Here is a 26,330-nt window from a genome sequence, read left to right as displayed (position 1 = left end):
TCTCTCTCTCTCTCTCTCTCTCTCTCTCTCTCTCTCTCTCTCTCTTCCCCCCCCCCCACCCACCCCCACCCCCACCCACCCCCCTCCATGTGTGGCCGTTACAATCCAGTGCCCCAACTCCAGCAATCCACTCCGCCTCGCGCCAATCCAAATTCAATCCCACTGGGTTGTGACAAGAGGCAATCACCTCTTCTTCTCCTACTCTGCGGCCAAACTTCCATTGGCCCACATCGCGCTCTCGAATGAGGGTCATTTAACCGCCCTCCTTTCCTGGCATGAACCGAGTTGCATTCCTCCACAGGCTCTTGTGCAGCAGTGGAAAAGAAAAAAAAAAATCAATCATCATGGAGGCGACCGAAGCGATTCTCCTTCCAGGAAAAAAAAAAAGAGAACATTCTCCGAGTGGGGCCTTTGGGCCGTCTCCAGGTCAGCTGGACTGTGGTCCGAGCTGTTAAACTCACACACAGACAAACACTGAGCTTTGTTGCTTGTCAAAAGCTGTCGGAATTCGTTGGCGCAGACATCCCCCCGCGGAGAGGTGCGACGCTCGCCCGGCCGGGCTCGCCTTGCAGCTGGCGTGAAGCGAAGCCCATTAGCGCTCGTCCGCCAGGCGCTGACCTGAGATGCTGCGGATGCGTTCACCTTGTGGACGGGCCGAGTTGAAACGAAGCGCCTAAGTGCTTCTGACAGCCTGTGGCTTTCACTCGGGTCTGTGGGCAAGCAAGCCTAGCAAACGGTCAAATGCGCCGCAATATATCGACGGACACGTCGTTTGCTGTCAACGTGACTGCAGAAGAACAAACGAAGGGAGCAGAACACCTCGGGACGTTCCCATCGGGATTTTGATGCTGCCGATCATCCGCGAGTGAGCTCGGCCGATACCGATCACAGGGATGAGGTGCGCATTTTTTTCAGGTTTAAACGTATTGATTAAATTGAATCAGATTTTTTTATTTTTTTAATAAACTTTATCTATAAATGTCCCTTACTTTATGATACAAAAACAACACCTAATTAGTTTTTCAATTAAAAAAATCTAAACGATTGCACTCGTGTGGCGCTGCAGCTATCGACAAAAGCACTTTGCATTGATGTGTAAAAAAGTGTTTTAAATGAAACCAAAAACTACACACTCTGCTATGTTGCACTAATTATGTGAAACTACTGATAAATACTCAAATAAATACTTATAAACATATTTCACTTTACTTGGACACCAATCCATTTTTTATGTTTGAAATCATGTGAATAAATTTAGGGAAATTTACTGTGCTAAAGAAAGCACTTGAATTGATTTTTTTATTTAGTTTTTATTTAACCTAAATACAAAATGCTTTATTTTGCTTCACTAGTATGCAGAATATTCTCTACACATACAAAATTCAGCATGAACTTGAGGGTTCCAGATTACTGATTCAAGCAATTTTATTTATTTTTTTTAACGTGAAGGAGTGCCGACCAGACAACTCATTCGGACCGTCTTTCCCGGTCAGCGCTTCGCCTTCCTTGACAACCTCCCGTGATGTACACGTCAACACTCGGGCGCCGGAACCTTTTCCCTCCCAATTACCCATGCGTCTCCTCTAACTAACATCGCTCAGTCTGTCCGTTTCCATTTCAAAAATGGCAGGAGACGCGTCATGTTGTAAAAAACATCAAGGCTAAAGATGAGGAAACGGCGACCGTTCACTTTTTCCATTCATCTCGCGGGAGAAATGGAACCAAAGATTGTTGTTGCTGTGAAAGCAAGTAAACAAAAGAACTCGGCAAAAGAACCACCCAAAATTTGCTTTGTCCTTCTGGCTTCTCTGGTTCGAACCAGTCATGTTTTTTTTTTCCCTCTCTATTTTGACATTCAGTGAGAGTTTGAGACTCCCAGAGACCCCCAAAAAATTCCAAGCCATCCCCCAAAGTGATAAAGAACTGGGTCAAACTAAAACCAGAAAATAAACTGATTTATTGATTTGATTTCACCCGCATTTTGGTTCGTACTGTGTAGGAGGCTGCACAATTACATTTTTATCATGATCACAATTTAAGCTATCACAATTAAATAGAACTTGATTGTTGGCGACAAAAAAAATGCTTCATTAGCAACTATTGAACGTCAACCACATCGTTTTTAATAATGTCACCTCTGAGTGTTTGAGCTCTTTCTGCTCTTGGGCAAGCAGAGGTTAGGATACGCACTTTACTGATTCTGGCTTTGTGTTGCTATAGCGTTACGCTGAGAGTTTTTTTTGCTCTTTTCCCCAACCTCTCATTCCTTTTGGCTAGGCTGCATCACCAGGGGTTGAGAATCCAGTGTGCTATCATCAGCACCATTAACGGCCACAACAAAGTGGCTTTGAAGCTCTCTGTGGGGTTTTGGCAGTAATAGGGCATGCTGTAATGGAGGGTATGCTCACAGCCCACACTCGCCTTGTTCTGTGACCGTGAACTGCTTTCTATGGATAGTGGATGGAAAAAAAATAAAAATAAGTCGACGCACGTCTGGTTTATGTGATGAGAAAAAAATGTGACCAAGATAAGTCGTCACGTAACCCTTTTTTTTCATAGAGCTACGTCGAACCAAAAATGCTTTGTTAAGAAGCAATTATGCAAAAATTGATGCCCCGCCCCCGTGATTGAGTATTTTGAAAAGTCATGATTTTTCTTTCCTGGCGTTGTGTTGCGATGGTACAGCGCAAATTTGAAGTCAATCGAATTCATTACGAAGGGCAGCGGCGCAAAAGTATGACTGCTGTAAAAAAATATATATAAATAAATAAAAAATAAGAATAAGAAATGGGCCCAAATTGTACATTCAAATATTCACAGCTCACTTCCTGCACATTTTGGTTCTCATGTGTGGCAACTTTATTTTTTATTTTACCATGTGTGTGCAAAGTCCGCAGAATTTTTGTTCATATCTACGCACTCAAAAAATGTGAGTCATTATGGAGAAGAACGATAGTTTCTACAAAGACATTAAGGACCTACTAAAAACACAACTTACCACTTTCACGTACCACCCCCCCGCTATTTTTTTCTTTCCACTTTTACATTATAATCAAAAGCTAAAATGACCCTGCTGCTTTTGCCACATGAACCCATTTTCACTCCAGTAAGGTAAGGTTGTTATGATAATCTTACATCTTCCGCACTTAGCCTGACATTACATTTTACAAGGCCAATAGAAACGTGATGCCGTCGACAAAGTTTGTACCGAGCGCATCAACGTTGTTGAAAGGAGCCTTTCTTACTGTATTTCATTTTGTTATAATAACATTCCGCATTCCTTCCTTCACAGACTTGGCAGCATACGAGCAAAGCCATCCGCACCGAGACCTTGACTGGACTCTTCCTTTATCGCTCCTTCTCGTCCCTTATTTACATTTGTCACTTTGTCATCTACAAAATCCGTAAAAAGGCAAAGAGCCTGATTACGCCGTGCACATTCTTTTGTCGCTTGTGTTTTATGGAGCGTCCGCTCAGCATTTCCCATTGTCGAGTTTGTTCCCCCGCCGCAGATAAGGAATAATTACCAGCACGTTGGTTGACTCGCGTCCTCCTTGAGAGTTGCCACGCAGGCTGAAAACGAGCATGGAGACGCTATTTGTTCCCCGAGTCAGGTCTACATCGATATCTTTGTCTGGAGTTGGAGAGCTTGCATCTGATAATCTCCCTTTTCCACTCTTGAAATGAGTTTCTTGCTCTCTCGAGGCCCACCGGTGCGGGCAAAATGACAAATAAGCGAGGGTAGTAACATAAAACCAATAAAAGGACGTCTTTACAACGATAATATGCTCACCCTGCGCTCAAGTTAAAATAGTTGATTGTTACGACGGCAGCTTGCGCGTGAATGGACTTTTTTAAAGAGTTGTTTCTTCAATAAATTTGATGTAATGTTGAAAGTGCCTTCATTGTTTTGTGGGCGCATTATAATACGTTGTGATTAGCGGCGGTAGGCTATATTTGATTAGCTAACATTAATATGTGATTGTAGAAGTACACATTACATATCTTCAAAGAAGCTAACGTATGGTTTAGAAGTGTGACTGAGGAGGGCTTACATAACTAGCAAAAGTGCACTGTACACGCGTGAAAGCTACATAAATGCTAACTTCAAAGAGACACCCGGAAGTAGTTATGGGGATATTTAGCCCGCTAACGGCGTCCTAGCCATGGGGAAAACGTGGCTGGCTAATGCTATGCTAGCAATACATGGAAATGAGTTCTCAAACTTGGTCGCCGGACCTCTGAGACGAACTAGCTTAGCGCTAGCTAGGATGAGGCTGTTGGTAAAGCAAGGTTTGTCATGGGATCGTTGAGGTTAGAATAAAATATTTTAAATTACTGCTGACATGCTGCGTCAACGTGCCGTTGTTTGCTAATTTGTAGCTCGTCATTGCCTGAAAAAAAAAAAAAAAAGTCGGGGCAGTCGTAAGTTGAGGTACCACCCAGTATAGAATGATCGGTATAGACTGTTACTCATTTAACGCGCCTTCTTATCCATAAGCCACCTCACTTCAAGGACAGCCCGCTGCTAACGATCAATGTATCCTCCGAGGAATTGATATTAATTTAAACTTCAGGCTTGGAAGTGTGAGTGATGTTGGCCCAGTGTGAAAACCGCAGAGCACCCCCCCCCCTTCCTGAATTTTTTGGGAAGAACGCCCTGGTTTTCCTTCACACAGGCACACATCCACGAGAGTTATAGAAATAGCCCATCTTTGTATACATAAATACAAAGGCGAAACCTATCTGCCGTCTTTTGTCAACGAGTTCTTTTTCATCCACCCAAGACAGCAGGCCTCGCCTGCTTGATTATCAGGAGAGCAATATTGATTTTGTCAGAGTCGTTTCAGTGGCGAAATATTGCCGTCTGTGTTTGTGACTGGGCGTTTTGTTTTCATACAACCCCTTAAAAAATAAAGAGACTGCATATACTTTTTCCATTTTGTGCAAATAGATATTCTCAATAACAATATTTGTTTGGGGGAATTAGGAGTTGACAGTACCAAGTAAATTAAAAAAAGGTCAACCGAGAATTAAAATACTGGTTCTATTTAAATGTATTGCACATCAATGTTAAAAAAAAATCTAAATGAAAGCAAACAGTTCTAAAAGATAAAATGCAAATGTATTTTTTTAATGCGGCATAAATTAACTGTACTTAACGAATGTACTTTATTTATTTAAGATAACTTCCAAAATGTTAACATTAAATTCAGTGATTCTTTCTTTTACCACTAGGGGGAGAACAAATACGAGGTGTTTGTTTTGTAGATTGGACATTTCATTTTACACACACAAACCTATAAATAACAAAATTCGAAAAATAATTTTGCAACGGGTGCAAATTATTTTTTTCCGAGCTTTATATAAACAAAACCATCTTTTCTTACAAGTTGAATAAACTGACGTTTATTTTATTTTTTTTATAAACCTTTGTTTAATTATTTTTTTCCTCAATATTTTGTATACAATTTTATTTTTTTTAGGGGGGGGGGGGGACAGCCTACTTTTTACAGGCTGAGCGACTTTCTCCTGCCAGGCCGGACCCCGAGGAGCCCCCTTGCACTCATTCCCGTTGCATCACATTGGGCTCCTCATTAATGCGTCTTATTATGCTCTTGGCAGCGGCGTGCCGTGCTGGAGAGCCAAGCGGCCAGCTGCAGTGTTTACTGGCACATTGGTGTGAAGAATCCCGAGTTCCCACTCGCGTTGAGTCACTCCATGTTTCGAATCATCCCGACGGACGTGCGAAAATTCTTTGATGTCTCATTCGGAGTCAGCTACGGTCTGCTCCTGCTCTTGCTGTGCTTTTGTTAAAGGGGACGTGATTATAGAAGAGTGACTTTTTAATGACTTGTACAGTAAGAGGGGAAGAGGAAGCACATGGCTCAGGTTTGAACTCAGCTTTTTTTGGCCATTCACTCCTTCACCAGCGTCATCTTTTTTGACGATCGCGACATGATGATGAATTTATGTTCTAGCGGCATCAACATTTGGACTCCCATTGACGAATATAAACGTCCGTCCCACTCTCGTTCATCGTGCCATGTTCGTGATAATTGAACGCTGTGCTCAAACTGCTGAATTTCGGGCGGACACACCCGTTAAAATGTTTCATTCCAACACAAATAGCGTGTTATTCTCGAAAAGGTGCACCGCGGTTCTCTCCTCCGCTGTATGGCTGACAGTCAGTCAATCGTCCTGGTTTATTTTTAAATCGCCGTTGTCCTTTTTCATACTCCTCCGCCTCCTATCATCATGAGATCTACTCAATATAGAACAGAAGATCTCATCATCTTAATTCCGCAAGCCCCTCTTGGTTATTTACACACGAGTGTGCCACGTTTAAGACGGAAAGATAATGCAGACACTTGAAGCCGTAACACGGGATAAGGATTGAATGGCTCAGGATCAGCTTGTCTGTTATGCCTTTGGCTTTGCTTAATCTGCTTCTAATGCATTTCGGAAGCCACTCCAAATCATCCGTTTAGCTCCTGCAATGCGGTGAGTGGGTTTTAATATCTTGTGTGGTTAAATGCAATTTGTTCTCTTGGAAATGATCAAAGATCGTTTATCCTTTCCAGTGTTAAACTGTCATCAAAGTCCAAGTTTTCTTTTCAAGAGGTTTTTATTTTTGGTTTGCTAACAGACTTGTCATGGCAGAACTTTTTCGGGTTTTTTTTCTTACGGCGCATAAATATTGGCTCAGTGCTTCAGGTACGTAGTTTTGTTTTTTGCCTCAAACGGCTGCCACATCCCACACACCACAAAAATATAATATATAATATAATGATATAAAATAAACTGGAAGAAGACAATGGGGGATTTTTTTTTTAAATTGCATATTAAATTGCAATCACAATATTGAAAGATTAAATTGCAATTGGATTATTTTTCAAAATCATTCAGCCCTAATGCAAATACCATGAATCTGTTCCAGCCTCCCAAAAAGAAAGAAAAAAAGGTGTCTTTTTTTTCTTTTGAATCAGGACACCCTTTAAAATTGCACTTCATACAAACATACGGCAACATCAGTTAAAGAAGAATATAAAGAACTAAAAGGTTTGTGCATTATGATTCAATTATTGCGGCTAGTTCTGATGTGTGCAAAACATGGCCACCGGGGGGCAGTACAAAACAGTAAGAGTGACACAAACGAAGAAGCATTTCACGACGACAGTAAAAGACGCGGTAAACTGGAGTCAGAATAGCGTTTTTTCGCAGAGGATAAAGAATCGTTATGATGTCTTAGCGAAAACAAAGCGAAGTGATTGCTTTAAATACAAAATTCTCCTTGACTTATATTTAGTTTTTACAAAAAACCTCAACTGGGAGTGGCTTGAAACAGCTTGAAGCCTCTCTTTTTATTTTATTTTTATTTTTTTTTAAAGAATTGGTCACTATTTGCCAAAGTCAAAGAACTTGTGAAATTAGTTGAGTTGACTGTGATTTCGATGAGTCACCGTCTTAAACACACTTTTTAGGGAATAAATCCTCTCCCTCATTTCTGATGAACACATCAACCCACTACTACTGTTTTTTTTAATTGCTACTTGGCGTAAATAGTTTGAAAACGTGAGTCGTCCGGTTTGGAGCATCAATACATCAAACTCAAACAAGCCTAAAGTGGAAACCTCCTCAAATGGTTATTTGGACTGCTGTAAACGTCCCACTCGCACCCTGAGACAAACACGACTAATTATTTCCAGTTTGACGAGAGAGCCTGAGTGCGCCTCCGCTCTCGCTCGTTCGCTTTCAGAATTCACTCGACGTCCCGGCTGTGAGATTTACGGCGTCGCGAGTCACTTGGTGACAAGAGTCTTGACAGATGCCTGACATGGTGCCAAACTGTGTGGATGTGCTACATGAGCGCAGCACAAACACTCCTCCATCACGCCGACTCGTCTTCACTGGCATGTGGGAGGCATGCCAACCAGCCAGCCTGCGTGCCACCGAGAACAACAAAGAAAAAAAGCGGTGGAAAGGTTCATCTGAGCATTATGGGATGGAGGAGGCCTAATAGAGATTCATGGGATGGACTTACGGAGAACATCTCCGACAAGCACAAAAGCAGTTTGTGTCGGAGAACCAGTTTCCATGAAGCAAATTTTGGATTCAGATGTGAATCGAGATCAAATCTGTTTGGAGTCACGAGGAAAGTAGAATTTAAAAAAAAAAAAATTACCAGTGCAGTCAAAAGTGAATCCCGGGATGTAATGCAGTTTTACTCCTCCAACAAGCTTTATACACACTGTCAACTTATTCAAACACATTTTTTTAAAGTTTTCCTTAGCGCCTCTTAGGCTAACTTAAAAAAAAAAAAAGAAAGCTGCTCACACAATTCTCCAAATAAGAGGCAAAGTGTGCTTGGGTCAAGCTGGTTCCGGTTGTGATTTATTGTAACATCGTCACATAAAAATAAAGCAAATTCAACAGTGAGTCTGCTAGCTTAATGCTAACATCTAATGTAAAAGGTTATTGAGGGGCTAACGGAAATTAGCATGGAGGCTATGGTACTTATAAAACTTCAAACAACTGCTACTTAAACGCATACAAAGCCGACAATAATACACCCAGAAATGTTCAACCAAGCCATACGTCTAATTTCATCTAACGTCTGTTAGCTTAATGCTAACATTTAAGGTGAAAGGCAATAAACAGGCTAAGCGAAATTAGCATGGATGGTATAGTAATCGTTCAATCGATGTTTTATATCCAATATTTTGTTATGCTGCACAACTATAGATGTGGATCAAGTTGCTGATTAGACAACATGATTATTGCACAGGTGTGCCTTAGGTCCACTCAAAAATGTGCAGTGTTCGGGTTTGGTCAGAAAAAACAATGTCTTTAATGTCTGCATGTCTTTAATTTATAACATTTCTATTTCACAATATATGTTTGCTTTTTGTGGTTGTTGAGAGTTTAAATTCATTTAATTAACACTTCAGTGGAGAATTTATAGTCGACCTACTCAATTCAATTGCAATTCTGTAACACTGCAACCGCAGCTGAAAAGTGACGTTCACCGCTACAAATCGATTCAATTGAGTTGCAAGCTTGATCACGGAATGATTCCAGCTTGCGAGTGAAGCTATTTATTAGGATATAAACATGTCCCACCCCAAGCACTTTAAAGCCCAAACCCAGTAAGCGCCATCATTTTCCATCCCCCGTGGGAACCCTGTCATTATGTTCCCCCCACAAAATACATTTCAGAGAGGAAAGTAAAGGGGTGCCGCCTGAGCTCGAGCACTGAATGTCACAGCCGAGCGACTACATGTGACACAGACACACACTCAGCCATTCCGATTGGCCCGCCAGTCAAGCCGAGAGGTGAAGAGCATTTACATGCAAATACAAATTAGGCCCCTCTTTACGGCGGGGATGCTCGCGATGGCGCCGTGAATGCGAGGCGGCCACAGAAAAGCCGTTACCGGGGACGTGTCAATCAGCGCCTCTCATTGTTGCCGGCACACAAGCCTTTGGAAGCGGCACTTCCGTGGCGTGCACCCTATCAATTATTTGTCAGCACTCGCCGTTTTGTGACAGCTTTTGCAACTTCTCATTTTGAATGAAAGTCCCGGTAATGAATTCTGACTTGGACATATGGAGAAGCACGTATAGATTTCCAGAGAGGACGATGCCAACTCCCCATTATCATCCATTGCATCTGCACTTATCAGGATTGATCAATCATAAGGTGCGACAAATTGAAACGAGAAAATGCGAATTCCAGGAAAGTTGTGAGAGCAGCTGGGTAATACATGACATGAGTGTTTTATTGAGCTTCCGTAAGGTCATAGCAAACCACCTAATATAAATGCCACAAAAAGGTATACAGTGGTATCCAAATTGCATCGTTTCATTAATTTTTTTTGTCTTGAGTTGTGAGCACAAATTGGCGATGATGGCAGCGAACTTGACAAGCAGTTTGGCAAAACCAAGTGCTTTCTTCAAGCTCTTTACTTCCACTACCTCCACCAAGTTTGCTATCTTAGCGCTAACATGCAATGCAAAACACCATAGAGCGGCTTTCAAAGCTAGCATTGACGTTGCGGTCACCCAAAACTTCATACAACTTACATTTAAATCCAAACGGTAGCAACACATGTCAACCGAGCATACAATACTCACAGGCATATATTCTTTATCCTCTGCGGGGACGAAAAATATTACAATTGTAGCTTAGTTGAGATTTCTGCCGTTTTATCGAGTTAACGTGTAGCATAAATTACACTGCCTCCTGGTGGTCAAGGCATGCACACCAGCATGAGCAGCACTCTTTTTAATGGAAATAAATAAATAATTACTCTAAGTGCTATTTTTAACCAGTAAATCATTGTAGCCAAAATTTTTTAGGGGGGAGCAGGAACAGATTAATTGCATTTCCATTCATTGTAATGGAGTGAGATGATTTGAGATAAACGTATTTGGAGTTAGCGCGGAAGTACGGTATTTTTTCCTTTGACCATGCAGTAATTGCAATGTGACTGTGGTGGTTGATGACGGCCGAGTCACAAAAAGCACGCGCCCGCCACCGTCCTAATCCAAATGTGTCCTCTCATCCCCCGTCCTTCACTCCTGACTTCCTCTTGTCATCCTCTTCGACCATCACACGGGACTTGACCTTTTCCCTTTTTCATCTCTCCCGTAATCAGCGTAGCTTGGCTTGTTCTTGTGAACCCCGGACGTTCAACCTTAAGCCTTAAGCCACGCTTTCATCTCACCTCTTTTGCTCACTCACTGGCTTCAGTTTTCATGGCTGAAATCCCCTTCAGTGCAGGAGGGCGTGAGTGTGCGCACACACACGCACACACGCGCAGCTATATTGCTCGAGAGATAAGAGGACGTAGCGCACAGCAGTTCTTTGAGGCCCAAAGAGCCGCCTCCCATTAATTGCCGCTTCTGAGTCATTCATTTAGGCGAGCACGGGGAAGGACGTACTTTGAGACGGAGGCTGAACGAGCATCCTCTCAAGACTCTGCCTCTGCTTCCCCCCCCCCCCAACGACACGAGAGCCACAATCCGCCAAAAGCGTGACCGCACCGTCTGGCCGCAGCAGACGGGCCACCTGCCTTCGCCTCGCCATCCCTGCGTGAAGCCAGTCGGCAGGTTAAAAAGTCTTCCCTCTGTCCTGTGGGGAGCCGTTAGGGTTTGCAAAGGGGTGGAAAATTTCCATGGATTTTCAATGGGAAGTGAACTCATTTAGTGTCAGTCTTTTTCACTTATCACAAGCCTTGTTAGAGCATTTTGACTGATTTTTCAAGACAGAGAATTTTCTGTTCTCCGATATAAAAAAAAAAATTAAAATTAAAGGTTTTTATTTTAAGTATCGTCCGATACCAGTCACCGATACTTACGGCAAAACAAAAATCTGACAGGAAGTCCTCCTCAGTATGAGTTGGGATCATGCTGTGGCAATTTGACACATCGGCGAATCATCATTGGCATCAGAAAAAAAATAAATAAATAAGGATCCCAATTTTTGGGGGGTTATTTTAAATATAAAAAATAGAGCGGTATCAGTGAGTACTCAAAGAGTGAATACTCGTACTTCTGCAAAATAAGTGCTATCGAACATCCCTAATTATCTATACATCAAATCGGCCCAAAAAAAAAAAAAAAGACTCTAAATTCGACCTTTTTCCATTCTCGAGTAATAAGCAGTAGAACATCATAAAAAAAAATAATAATCAATCGCATTAAGATGTCGATTGCATCAAAAAGCACAAAAAGAGAACGCGGTCGTCTGGCAGCGGACGTTTGGCTAACGCCGAGCCTGATGAGGCTGTCGACAGAACAACAGTTCAAGGAAGCAATTCAGTCAATGAGAACATTCTCATTTCATTTTAACAGCTTCTCTGTGACCATAAAAACCCAAGTTGGAGCCATTCAACTTGTGCGCCGCCACCCCTCTCCCCTCCCCCCGAGAAATGAATCCGCTATAAAACAGCCGTATAACGCTGGCTTAGCCCACGCCAGGTGAGGTGGCGGGGTCTTTTTAGAATCCCGCTGTGCTCACGGGAGCGGGCATAATTCCGGATGAGCGTGACCAGCATCCTCTCAGCATCGTATCGGAGCGTCGTTAATCGAGCGCTATTAGTCATCTGGCCATCATAGCAACCTAGCGTGGGAAATAAACTAGAGAAGATACGCAAAATGAGATGGTAAGTGTTGCTATTTATAGCATGTCAGCGGGGAAAAATGAGAATAGTTGCGGCATGGCTGTTTAAAATGCTGCCCCAGGCATTTATATTTATGATAGCTTGTTACTCGAAGCCCCGTTTCCAGCAAGCAATACAATTATTAACTGAATGGAGCAACACAATTGGTCACCCATCCATTAGGATAGCAAACACAAAACTCTTTGGCTGATATACTGTACTGGCGAATTCTATACAAGGCATATGAGCAAGATTTTTCTGAACAATGTAAAAATCACAACTATTTTTTTGGACCTAAAACAGTCATTTAAGTTGGAAAAAAATTGTTTTGACTTAAATCTTTAAGTTGGGGTTCTACTAAAAAAACTGCGCTGGAAACTTATTTCTTCGTTTTGGAGGGATTCCAATTTTCAAAAACATTGAATTGAATAGCCCATCTTGAAACGTTTTCAAAGTTTGCTGTTTCGCATGGACAGTACAAGGACTTGGACCAAATGCAAGACTCAGAGGGAAAATACAATTCCAAAAAAGCAAAACGTTTGCTCTATGGACAGGTCGTCGGAGAAGAGAACAGAATCCAAAATGTAAATTCAAAAGACATCATCCACAGACAAACAGTGGTCCAAGGTACAATGAGCCAGCGAAGAAGACAAAAGGCCGGGAGCGCATTAACAAGGTATAAATTGTTGACGCGAGACTGACACACAAGGTTAATTACATGAGGTCATCGGTGACAACGAGGTACAATCAGGTGACAGGCATGAGGGGCCGAAGAGGAAACACGTCAAAACGCATTTTGTCATAGTTGATATGGCATGACTCCTTCTTGTGACTGGCTCCAAAAACACATTGGAGAATAATGACTATATATTGGGATCATTTCAAAAATTTAAATATGCAAAAAACAAAATCACTCATAGCAATTCAGCTCAGCTTTGAGTCATCAAATTGCGCCCGCACAACAAAACAAAAGATGAGCTTCCACATCTTATTGCAGAAGCAATCAAGTTTGCATCCAATTTGGCACCTTTCGTAAATTAGTCCCAACGTTTGCTCTCGTTTCGCGCGTGTGTTGAGTAAACAGCTGAAAGTGCTCTATGGGGCTTTACACGGCTGAAACATGCAAGTAGCTTATCGTGTCAGCGCCATGCCACAGTTGGGAATTCTATGGAACGTTGTATGGGACCGGCCTCTCGCTTCCTGACTGTGGCCCCTCATTAGTCTCCTGTTTACAAGCCAAGGCTGTGCTGTCACAGGGGCTTCACAAATGTGAAAGCGAGGGCCTGGCGGGATAAAATAGTCCCTCCGATATGCACGCTCACACAGGCAAGGACAAATGAAAATAAAAAAAAATAAAATAAAAAAGTGATCTCTTGATTGGACTGGATTTTTATCGTAGCCTTCTGCTGCAAGTCTCTGATTTTATTATGTGAAGGCAACAAAAGGCCCCCCGGGCCCAAGTTGGAGTTTGTGTGTGTGCGTGTGTGTGTTTGGGTGTGGGATCTGGGGTCTTGGTGACCCCTAACCATTTTGGCAACACCTTGGAGGAGATCAGAAAAAAAAAATCCTTGACTGAGTGCCCCCTGGAAGGCATCTGGGACCTGAGAATGAGATGTGGCGTGTACGTGCGATTTTGTGTGTGCGTGTGAGAAAGGCCTTGCAGGGTCACAGACACAAGTGTTTATCCTGCTGCTATGGCAACTCCATCAGTATAGCCTGGGGCAAATTACAACAAACAATACCATGTGGGAGAGCGCAAGAGAGAAAAGGCCAGAACATTAGGTACACTGACACGGTCTAATGAGGCCCAGTACGAGAGCTTCATCACACAATTCTGCGTTGATAATGCGGTAAGGGAGCCCTTCCCGATTCACAAATTTCCTTACAATGGTACCTTGAGTTTCGTTCATTTTGTGACCAAGCTTCAATTTACCCACCGGAGTTAAATAAAATGTTATTAATTAAGTCACAAAAGATATCTTACATGATTTTAGAAAAAAAAAATTAAATCACTTCATGGTATAAATCAGAATAAAAAGAATGGGGTGTGGCCTAAAGAGTGAGATCAAGAACGCTGAAACTCAACCTCGGGTTGGCCTTCTACCACGAGGTGAGTTTAACAGCTCCTTGCTCCTTGTGAGTGTTCTCATTTGGTATTTGCGTGTCTGACTGTTTCGTTCAATGAAAGAGGAATTTTCAGCGGGGGACTTCACTCCAGCATCGGCGCCTATGAGGCTTGACCATAGCTTGAATTTCGATTTGCAACACAGAAATGACAAAGGAGCAAGCGGGAGGAGCTAGAAATGTTTTGGGGTCACTCAAACACCTCGATGCTCGAGCTACGCACCTCATTAAGACGATTGCGACGCTCCTTAAATAAGCGGCGTGAGAAAAACTCCCGGGTAGCCCTCAATGTTTTGAGGAGCTAGAAATGTTGACCCAAAATTATTTGTTTTGGAGCAGGGGCTAACTTTAGCCTGGGTTGTTAGTGGAAGTTAAGGGGAGTCTTTGCCATATTAGCGTGTACACGCGCACCATTTATTTTTAAGGTCAATGTTGTAAGATATGTTTCATATTAGGTGATATGAAATTAGTTTGTAGTACATTTACAGTTTAAACGACTCCAGTAATACTCTGTCTCGATCCCCCTCCACGATGCTGCGTCATCCTCGGTGCTGTTTCTAATATTTTGTCCTGTATAAACCATACCAGACCTAGCTGCTCTTCAACAACCACAATAATAAACCGACAGCGTCAATCAAATGTGATTATTATCTTAGCAAGGTATTCCCAAATAGCCGTCATTCTTTTTCTTCACCCCATACAGCCCCGCCCCTCCCTCTCCCCTCCTCCTTTGCGGCTGGCCAAGCCCTCAATCATCGGGTCCCTTCCTTTTCACCTCCTCTCACTCCCAGAGCCACATGCTAAGTGGGAACATTGTTACGGTCAATTTGTCCCATTCAGAGTCCCACTGGGCAGGGACCACACTGCCTGAGAGGCCTTGACATCAAGGCCCAGGGGGGGGGGCTGGGCGAGCGTGGGGTCAGCGAAAGGAGAGAGGGAGGAATAAAAAAAAAAAAGGTGGGAAATAGGAAAAGAGAATTCCATGTTCTTGAGCATAGCCTGTCTGTCAAGTTTAGCATTTAGCATCTATCAGGTGGTGTTATAACCCTTGCAGCAACGGATATGTGAACACAAATTGGGTGGGGTGCAGTGGGTGGGTAATGTGGGTGCAGCAGTGATTTAAAAATAAAAATACAAATAGGAAGCTGAGCTGGCAGATTTAAAACAAGCGCACAGCACTGTGCAGCTCAGCGGCATTCACTAGCGTGCCTTGTCAATCTCACTTAGGTACACCTCTTCATCCATTCATATGAAACCATCGGACCGATAACGGCATGGGCGACATCCCTTATTCCCTTCGAACTTTGATTTTTGCGATTGCCTTGCGAGTTTTTCAAGTAACGAGCTGACGCTTAATTGGTTGATTTTTTATTTTTTTTTTCCAGGCCAAAATTTAAGTTCTAAGCAAAAGACGTTTAAAAAGATAAATGGATAAAAATCCACCGAAGTGCAATTGCAATTGCCGAGCAATAATGAGACTCCCGTCGTTTGTGAACCTTTGACACAGAAGTCTCCCGGTAACTTCTGCCAACAACCCAGAATAGGGCTGTGCAATTCATCTAAAATGTAATTAGGATTTTTGCACTCGATTACAAATTGGCATAATCGTAAAAAGTGATGATATACAATATATATTATATACACAACATTGTTAAAATATTACTCATTTTACCATGTCTGATACTATAGTGAGTGTACTTGATTTCAAAACTTGTTCTATTAAAATTGTTTATTTAAATGTTACAACAGTTTGATGGCAATTGATAATACGTGTATAGCAAGTAAACTCCAATGCACTGTGTTTGTTTATACACGGAAACCATTAAATATAAATAACATTTGTATTAGTATTGTTTCCATTTTTTTTTAAAATGTTTTGTACAAAAATATCATTTGAAATATTGTAATTACTATTAAAATAATTGTGATTCATATTTTTTTCATAATCAAGCAGGCCTAACCAAGACTATACTTAGTGCCTTCCCAACATACAAATATTTGTCACTCAATCAAGATGCATCACTTCCTTGACAGCAACTATGACTTTGCTTTGTCGTCATCGTCATCAATACACACAGAAAAATTCCAGTGTTACTCTACTTTCGTCCCAATACTTTTGACCTTTGACCATCACGTGGCCGTTTGCCAACATTATATTCGGAAAGTGAATGTTTCCCCTTATGGCTCGTTTTCCAAGAAGGAAAAAAAGCAAAGCCTATTTTCTTTACTTACCTCAAGTGTTATGGCCACCTTTTTTTTTTTTATTGCATTCGTTTGACTTATTTCAAGTGAATGATGCAAGAAATGCTGACGGAAGAGCCTGGGGATTATGCACAGTAAAAGCGAGAGAGACTCATTCTGGACGGACAGCTTTGGAATTCTAATAGTATTTTTTTTTTCTTTTATGAGGCGGATAAATGCAAAGACAACCAAAACGCTCTCTCTTTTTACAGTGCAGCGAAGAGAGAAATGTGTATTTTGGATGGGGCCAAAAAGCTTGGTTTGTTTGTGAACGTAAAGCTGCAAAGTGCACTAATATGAGGTAGCGCCGAGGAGAATTCAATCTATAAAGGCACTCAAGGGAGGTTAAGTCGGCCAACATTTACAAGAACATGGATCCACGCCGTAAGTACGCTGCCGTGTTTGTCTTGGATAGAACGGTTGTTGAACTCTGCTGAAGTCCAGCTAGGCCAACAGGTGCCGAAAATAAGAGACACACACCATCTCTTTTTGCCAAAACAGTTTTTTTTTTTTTTTTTCCCCCCCAAACATTTTCTACACGGCACAAGGTAATTGTCAATTGCTAGCGTTCATTCATTCCCAGTCCCACTTGGAAGGCACAAGTGGTCTCCATCACAGAGACAGAGGCAACTTCTGATATAAATCCTCATGTGTTAGTTCTCCTCAAAATTACATGAACTGAATGGCAAGTTCCTCTCAGTTTTTTTTTTTTAATCCAATCAACCAATACTTAATCCAACTCTCACATTTGCTGAACAGTTAACCAGATTAGTCATGCCTGGAGAGTGAGGCACAAGGATATCGTAGAAGCCAATTAGGTGAACCCAAACATCAAAATAAAGCTACAAACTCGGGCCCGACGGAATATGGCGAATCACCAACACAAAACTGTATTTTACGCTCATGTAGCCGAACCATTTACAGCATTTGTACACAGGTAAAACTGGTTTTGGTATTCATTACATAAAAATCCCTAAAATAATTTTTTATTCTTAACTATATAAAATGTGGTTAATGGTCCGTTCATTCAAAACAAAGCAAACCTTAAATCACTAAATGCTTAAATGAGCAAAACAAGTTGTGCAAGGAAGTGACGTGAATGGTTTTTTTTTTCTTTTTTTACATACACAATCTAACATCACGGTGTGTTAAAAATAAATAAAGAGTGTGACAATCAAACAAATTAAATTAAATAAGACACACATTCACACTGTAACACACACGCATATGAACCGAATTGTCCATATAACTTCCTTATTTAAATTACACATTTTTAAAAATATCACAGTTTTGTATTAACACAGAATAAAAGAAAAGAAGGAAAGGGTTTTATAAAGCGCAAATACTGCACGTAATGTAACTTTAAGGGGCATGGCCGAGTTTGGGACAATCAGCTAGCTTAACGCGAACATATAATGCAAGGCTAACAAATGAGCAAATGTGTTATGGAAACCTTGAAATAGCCGCTACTTTAACACACTTAGTCGCAACATAAAGAATATAACAAAACAAACAGGCATGACCAGGCAGTGTTTTATTGTTTCAAACTATAATTTAGCAGTGAACCTTCTCTGTCTGGCTAATCTTCTTGCGTCTAAATTAAATTGCATCTTTTCCAATCGAGCTCAGTGCTGCCTGGCATGCTGTGGCAAAATATGGTACTACACTGAAGGTGTGGAACACTAAATTCTTGCCTGTGGAAAAGCCCATAAAAAAATATTGCTTTGAAATCTCAGCTATAGCGCCGGTTTGCAGTCCACACACAGCTACAATTTTCCAAGATAGCCACAGACGTGTCACGGGAGCGCATACGAGGAGACATGTTGCAGAGCTCCTCAAATTAGCTAACTTTACAATAAAGCACAGGGCAGTGCTTGGCCCGGATTAGCCAAGCTCCACTGAGCGCTTTGTTAAGCTTTGAGAGAAGAAGCACAAGGGATGAGTCGAGAAATTTTTTTTTTAAAAATATCCCGCCAAAAACTGTAATAAGCACTGGACACATAACAACCTGGTCACAGTTCCCTTGTTATCTCTTTTTAAAAGAAAACGTGGTCTTGAATTAAGCAACTATCACATTCCATTCTTACATCCAGTGCCCTGTGCCTTTAATTGTCCTTCATAAAATCTTGCCCACCACTGAGTCATTTCTTCTTCCTACAGGGTACACGGTTATTTATGTAATTCCTGTGAAAAACAAACATGAGAAGAAATTAAACTCTTGACAGAGGCTTTCGGTTAGATGTGTTTCGATGAGTCAAGGTCCGAAACCTGTTCTCGAAGACTGCCGCTTTAAAAGGGTTAAAAGACAACAGTGGTGTTTCCTCTCGGCAGCCATCCAAGATTGCGCCGCGTTGCGTTTGTTGCTTTTAAACAAATTAAAAACCCTGAACCCGTGAGGAGATCAGAGATCCGATCAGGCAGGTATTTGCCTCTGTTGTCTATTCATTCATTCCCTCTGATAGCACGTCTCTCGCGATTAGGCGGTAGGGCGGATAGACGCCCGCCAGAGGAATCGGGGCACTGCTAAACAGAGTTGGCCATTCAGAGTTTTGCAACCTTGACTCACGAGTTTTATTCATTCTGTGAACAAGTTTGTCACTCAATTAATTTATGATGGGATCTGTACTTTTTTTTTTTTTAATCACCAGTGGAATTTAGCCTACTAACTAGCTTGCCATCCGTCTACCTAGCTATCTGTCTGTCTAGCTACTTGTCTGTATATCTGAGATTTAATTGGGTGACAGCCAAAGGAGGAAAAGAAAAAGAGTGAGAGAGAAAAAAAAAAAAAGACTTAAAGACTCTTGTCCAGCCAAGACTGATTGACGCATTCTGTGCAACAGAATGCGTCAATTTTAGAAAGTGTCATTCCCTTGGCCGAGTCTACTTCTTTGCTCTCTCTCTCACACTTGGGCTCCGACCCCTTTGGGGACTCCACTTACTCCTCTTGTCTCCCTTTTCCAGTCCACAAACCTCAGGGACGGACAAAAGGCAATGGCTGAAAAGCCATTTGAATTGGAAACAGAGGACCCACTATAAAAAGAAAGCAACGTGCAACTCACCAATGGGCAAACTCAAGGAGAAGAGGAGCTAGTTTGCAGTGGCTCTCATAGGAAAGCCCCCCCCCCTAGAAAATAAAGCAATGGCATAATTATTGCAAAAATTATTCATGTGAATAACTGGAGGCAAAATCTCGGCCTCAAAGCTTCACAGGAATCATTCTTCCACATGGACTAATGTTACTGCAGTAAACGCACCACACCGTTTCGAAATAAATTGGCACAATGGCTCAAGCCAGAGGGAAAAAGTCCGTAAAAGACAGAGAATGTCCAAAGTTGGGGATCATTTTTCACTTTGAAAAAAAAATTACAGTGTGCAATGTGTCCACTATGAAGCAGCGCTTGCGTACAACAACAGCACATTTACTAACTAATTAATACCTAGCTTGAACATGGAGTAATGTGGCCGCAAGTGGTCAAGGATCATTTCATTAAACTAAGAGTATCCAAAGTAACGCGTAATACATTCAGACACGATCTGCTGTGAGCACAAATGACATCCGAGCACTCAATGTGCAGACGACTGGCCAACCTGCCAAGGAAAGTAAACTACACTGCCATTCTCGGACGCACACGTCATTCACAGAAATCACATTCGGCATAATGCAAAACATGAGGATGGCGACCCCGAGTCAAAAAAAACAAAAAACTAAAAACTGCCACTCATGGGCATGTTGCTCATTGGCATTTTTGTTTGATAATGAAAATTTTTATCCTGATTATTCTATTAAATTGGACAATCGGTGGAACACTCAAATAAAAAGATCCTCGTAATAATGTGACTTAAACTGAATTATGTGGACGTATGAAGAGGACATTGAAGACACACTTTCTATTAATTTACCCAACAGTTTCAAATCAAGGCACCTTTGCAGAAAACGGTAAAAGCAATTCATTTTTGCGACATGCTTTGAATGCGGGGGAAATAGCACCATCTGGTGGACACACAAATATAAACCAGCAGTTTAAATTCCAATTTAAAGTACTTCATTGGTCCAAAATACAGTTTATTAAGATAAATGTAGGATCATAAGTTGCATTTTAAAAAGGACCGTTTTGGTTGCTAAGGGAACAATATTTACTTGTGTGTAGCTTTGCCATTTTATGCACAGTTAATTAAGACTTAAGGGAGATGACAGTCTTAAGAAATAAAATAAAATGATTGACAAATGTTCCTGGAATCTCTTACGGAAATATTACCCTTTTTACAATGTCAATGCGAATTTCAATGCATAAGCATACAGGCCTCGTAATGTCATATAATTATTGATGTATATTTGGGTAAATAATTCTGGGGAACCTTTGCTCTACCAGGGCAATTTTTGTTTTCAATAAAGCCCTCTAAGCACCATTCAAAAATAATAATAAAAAAAGACTGCCGTAACAAATGATAATTATAAAATTCATAAGCAATCCAAAGCATTTTATAGCACTTCCTCTGAGGTTTTATTTGTTTTTTTAAATCGGCATCCAATATTAGAGGGTCCCCACCACACCACAGATTATAATATGAGCAACGTTGCGAAGACACATATTGATGCTCCGGCTTTTGTAAGGGATGCAAGTGGGCAGTGCAGGTGTGCCTAATGTTGTGTCCAGTGAGTGTGCAGCAGTGCAGGGAGGGGAAGAGGTGGGAATCAGGGGTGGCACGAAGCACCCAGGAGGCCAGTGGGCATTGACAACCATCAGACACAAACAACGCACTTGACACATCAGTCAAATCCAAGTCGACGACGAGGTTTTGCAAGTTTCCCACCATCCATTTGAACAGTTTATAATGAGCATATTGCATAATACATGGGAGGGAAAGGGCAAGCACTGCAGGTTAAATCCCAAGTGTCTCAATTAAAAGAAAGATGCTTGACGGAGGCGGTTTTAATGTTAATCTCGACTACCGCGACAATTCCATGAATAAATCACTCCCTTTATGCGTTTTCCAGTGGTACAGTAAGAGTCCGGCAAGAGAATCTGGACTCGTTGTGCGCGTAGCTGCGAGCTACGCAGTAAGAAATCGAAGGAAAAAATAAGCAGAAGGATGCAGGACAGTAATGATATTTCACATTCGAAGGGTTAAAACAACGGAAATAAACACAACCGAATGTGGAGCGCGGCACGCCGAACAGTTGGCCTCACTTACCTTGATTAGTCTGGTGTGGAAGAAAATGTTCCGAGTTGTTGTGAGGATGTGTTCCGCTTTATTGAGAGAGGGTTAAAAAAAAAAAAAAAAAAAAAAAGAAATCCGCGTGATCGCCAAGGGGGTTCGATGCAAACTACTCCTCCCCTGTCGCACCTGTCTATGCCGAGTCCGGAGCCCGTTACGCCGGCTTGACATCCACCGGGGGAGGCGGGCGGGGGGGAGCTTGTGAGTGTTTATGTCCCAGACTTCGCCACCACCTGTCCCCCGCTCCTAAACACAATCCACAAAAGAGTCTATGTAACGCGGCGACACATGGCCACACACGCGGGGGTGCGCGCGGGAAGGACGGGGGCGTGGAGGGGGGGAAGTCATCCCGACTCAAGTGTCCGGAGGTGGCCGTTGAAAGCAAATTGTATCCGCTCGTTCGGTTCTCCGGTCCGGTTCTCGATGCTCCCCGAGACTCGTTGCACTCTCTCTGGGAAGAGTGAGCGCGGACGCCCCTCGTCGGCTCATTCAAATGAGCTCGAGTCTTCCCTTCCCTCCCCGAGATGGGCCGGGCCGGGCCAGCTGGGCTTGTTCGAAGGAGGTGGGAGGATCTCGGCGAAAGTCTCCACGCTGACGGCGTCTCCAGTCTCTCTCTCGCTCTCTCTCTCTCCTCCGGAACCGCTGGAGACGAGTGAAGGAGACTCGGCGGTGCCAAAACATGAAGTAGAATTACGCACGCACTGGAATGGAATTAAGTTAATTACGGTACCAATTAAGCACACTTGGTAAACTACGATTTTCTATACTCAGGTGCAAATCTGTAAAATCAAGACTTTGGTTGAGGTAGAAGTATGCCAAGTGATTAAACTATTTTAGTCAAAAGGAAAGTCAAGTCCAGAAATGTCTTAACAATACTTTAGTATGTCATTTGGTTCATCCATCCCAAACGTTTTTTTTTGTTTTTTTTTGTAATGTGTTTTTAATCAGGAAAATAGCAATATTGTACTTGAAAAAGAACCACCGAGCCATTCCAACATGTCAATCAAACCCTGATTCGGTATTGGTTGGCTTTGGCAGAGGCCCCCTCTCTTTGTCCCCCTCGGGTCTTAATGACATTCAAATGAAATCAAAACAAAAGAGTGACTCAACAGTTTCATAATACCAACAGCAATGCTGTGCGCTTAATATTTCAAGAATAAAAAAAGTAAATATTTAGTCAAATGCGAAAAACATAAACAGACTGTTATGATGATTCATAATGCAGGCTCTGAATTTATGATTAACACCATGGGAAAACAACATGTCCTACTTTTTCTCATCAACTGCAGCATAGTTACACAATGCGTGCAGGGAGAGCAGCAAGACATTTGTGAACAAAATCGGCAATGAAACATGTTTTGTTTTTTTTTCAAGATTTTTTTGCAGACTATTGAAAATATAATAGAAGAATAGGAATAAAATAAAATAAAAATTCTTCCTCTCTTAATCTCATCAATAGAAAAACCAAAACCATAAAAAGATTTACTTGAATGACTAATTTCTCATAGCACCTTTTGAAACAGTTCTAAGAAAATTCACAATAAAAATAATCAATGAACAAAATGCATTTACGGAGCAATTTCTACTAACATAGGAAAATACAAGAGAAAATAATGCAGACAATCGGGTACACATGAAGAAGACCGTGCGAATCACTTAATAAATCACAGTAAAATTACTCATTCTTGGCAGAGGATAAAGAATGTATGCCTGTGAGTCCAGTGGAACAGTACAGTAAAAAATTAGCACTATGTACGTTTTACGTGATGCAAAATTGCCCAGTTCTAATCTGTTAAAGGAGGCTCCCGTGTCTTGTTAAAATGTCGTAAAATTACAACATTGACGCTAATTTCTTTAGCCCATTTATGGCGCTTCCCAATATGTGCAAGCATTCAGCTAACGGAATTTAAGGCAAAGTTGTTTGGTTGTTTTAAATATGCATGGTTTAATTATCTTTGTTTTGTTTGACTGTAAATTTCAACTGGGGATGCACAGGCATCTCTGTACAAACAATCAAAAGTAATAGTTTCTACATAGCTATTATAATAATTTACAGGTTAAATAGTTTCCTCACAATTCATTAAGTTTTATTCCATTTTCTTCCCCAAATGTGGCCCGCATGCCCTAGGTTAGCTACCCCAAAAAGAATTAAATCCCTTGCCAAGACCTGGCAAAGTGCCAAAGACGCTTTAAAGCTTCGACTCATGAATAATTTGCAGCTAAAATAATGACACCCCGCAGGCTTGACGACTCGTGTGATTAACACGTTCAAATGTGATTTCATCCTCGCAGATAATCCTGCAGCAGTAAACCAAAAAAGGCCTTTCTGCAGAAATCTCATCCATAGCCAGAGAGACGGAAAAATGTAAAAAAAAAATAAATAAAAAAAAATGCCTGCCACCAAGTCTTTTGGTTAGTTGAAATTAATTCTGTGAAGCACTTTAGTCTCATTTTGAAAACAGTTATTTTTGGGTTATTTTTTTCTTGTCATTTAACTAACGCATTTCACTCCCAACTGACATGCTAACCGCACCGCCACTAATCAACATTCAGTAATCCTCTCCTCCAACGCGGGGGATATGTTCCACACCACCCCCGCAGTAAGCGAAATCCGCAATATTCAAGGTTTTAAACACTTTAATAGAATACAATTAAAAAATGCACATACACATAAAAAAAAAATCTAACATAAAATACATTGATGGGGAGCCAGAAGAGCAATGGATAAGGCAAAATATTGTCCATCTTAAAAGTGTTCCGTAAACAACAACCATTTTCCCAAACAATAAAAAATTAACTACATTTGCTTTCCGTAGGCGTAAAAAGCAGGATCACACGAGACAACATTCAATCATTTTCGACAAAAACTAGGCTGTGCTGAAATGCTTCTTCTTTCCATTCTTCTTCTTTCACAAATGAGAGTTTGACCAAAATACGAGTTATTAATTGTCCATCAAGCACTTGCCATCTACTAAAATGAGTTGTCATCGTTACAACAATAAACAGAATAATTAAAAAAAAAAAAATAATAAATCAACAATCACAAGTATATTAGTGACAAGATCTCTCTTTGTATTGCCTCATAAATTTATTTTCAGAAACAAGAAATGCCCCCCCCCTCGTGAGTGAATGTTTCACATTAAGAATAAATTGCGATCCTCAAGTAAACACTGCTTTAAAGATTGTCAATTTATTCCAGATTTACATGATTTAGCAAAGCTGAGAGGTAGCAGATTTTCAAAATGAACTAAAATATATAATTGCTTTTAGCGTGTCTAATAGGAATCTTCAATTGTTCCGCTTGCATCCCTTGGCGGAAAACATTTGGACATCCCTGTACTAAGCATTTAAGAGGCAGATTAAAAAAATAAATAAATAAATAAAAAGTAAAAAAAAATAAAAACTTTTACAGAAAAGGAAATTCCATAAAGTTTTAGATGTCATTTTATCACAAAAACTGGACAACTTCAAAGCTTTCACCTACCATAACATTGCACTCGGAATGAAATTGCAAGCGTGATGCTTTGACTATTAAATTTAATAACACGCGTCAACGAATGAATTTGGTTCCTTTTACTCGCAACCACCCCCAACATAACCCCGGGGTCAATCTGACCCGGAAAAAATAATTGCGGCTTCTGAGTAACAAACATTTTTACCCGTCTCATTTACACTACTTGACCATGTGATCTTCTTCCAGCCTCTTCAAACAACGACGAGAGGGGATCTCATGTTAACAAGGACGTAAAAACGTCTTTGGCACAAAGCAGACGATTGTGTGCGCCTTGCATGAGAAGTAACACCTGGCTCAGGGAGAGATTTAGTGCATGAGGAGTTTTCCATCTCTGGGTGTCCAGGGGGTGTTTATGTCCAGAGTGAAAACTTTATGACTTTGTTCGGGCTGCAGCTACGCTCCGTTGGACAATTCTCAACAACCCATTTCAGGCTCCTGAAACACACCTTATGATTGCAGAAGAAACGACCGTGTTTTTGATGAGCCTCGTGGTTGCTGAGAGTCATTTCCTTTTTTGCATACTTGAGACAATTAAAGCAAGAAAACAAACACAATAATCTAATTATTCCTCCCTATCTTAGCTTCAGGCCAATTAAAAGCGATGATGATTGTTCTACATTATCTCATAAATCTGATGTTCCCGAATGAATAAAGTTTGTTTGTTTAATGAAAAAAAAAAAGTATTGTTACAGGAATAAACTTTCATTTTTTTTCCAGGACAAATGCAATACTTGATTTTAAATTGTCCGATTTTTTTTCTAGCCTTAAGGCATTTTGTTCCCCAGGAATGAAAAATCGGCCCTTGTCTAACTTTTGATTCTTATGTCATAATACTAAAAAAATGTGAATTTGTTAACGTAATGTTATAAGTTCTTTACGCAAAAGAGGTCATATTTAAATTCTTCTGGCATTTGGAAGTAGGCAATAGTTATGTTTATCTGGAAACAACATATCAGGAAGTTTAGTAGTTGTCTTTATTATTTTATTTTTTCGATTTGTATTTTACATATGTTAATTGCAATGATAAAGACAAGTTTTATTTTAATGTTACGCCCAACCTTGTATAT

The 26,330-nt window shown here is 41.1% G+C and overlaps 1 protein-coding gene across 3 annotated transcripts in view; it reads right to left on the bottom strand.

Moving 5' to 3' along the window:
* The window catches only part of sema6bb (sema domain, transmembrane domain (TM), and cytoplasmic domain, (semaphorin) 6Bb), a 155,400-nt gene extending 133,007 nt beyond the window's left edge, over window positions 1–22,393 (bottom strand). For 2 of the 3 annotated variants that reach the window (XM_088313895.1, XM_088313896.1), the window contains exon 1: window positions 21,726–22,393. The gene's annotated coding sequence lies outside the window, so the exon portion shown is untranslated. Of the gene's footprint in view, window positions 1–19,591; window positions 19,639–21,725 lie in introns of those variants that run through there. The other variant, XM_088313898.1, reaches the window with a different exon arrangement.
* Between the last annotated feature and the right edge of the window lie 3,937 nt (window positions 22,394–26,330).

This window comes from Idiotropiscis lumnitzeri, chromosome 13 (assembly GCF_059441095.1).
Source record: "Idiotropiscis lumnitzeri isolate Australia: NSW breed Sydney's pygmy pipehorse chromosome 13, RoL_Ilum_1.0, whole genome shotgun sequence".
NCBI classification, from domain to species: domain Eukaryota; kingdom Metazoa; phylum Chordata; class Actinopteri; order Syngnathiformes; family Syngnathidae; genus Idiotropiscis; species Idiotropiscis lumnitzeri.
The sequence above is the reverse complement of the archived record's forward strand: the minus strand, read 5'-3'. Positions and strand labels throughout refer to the sequence as shown.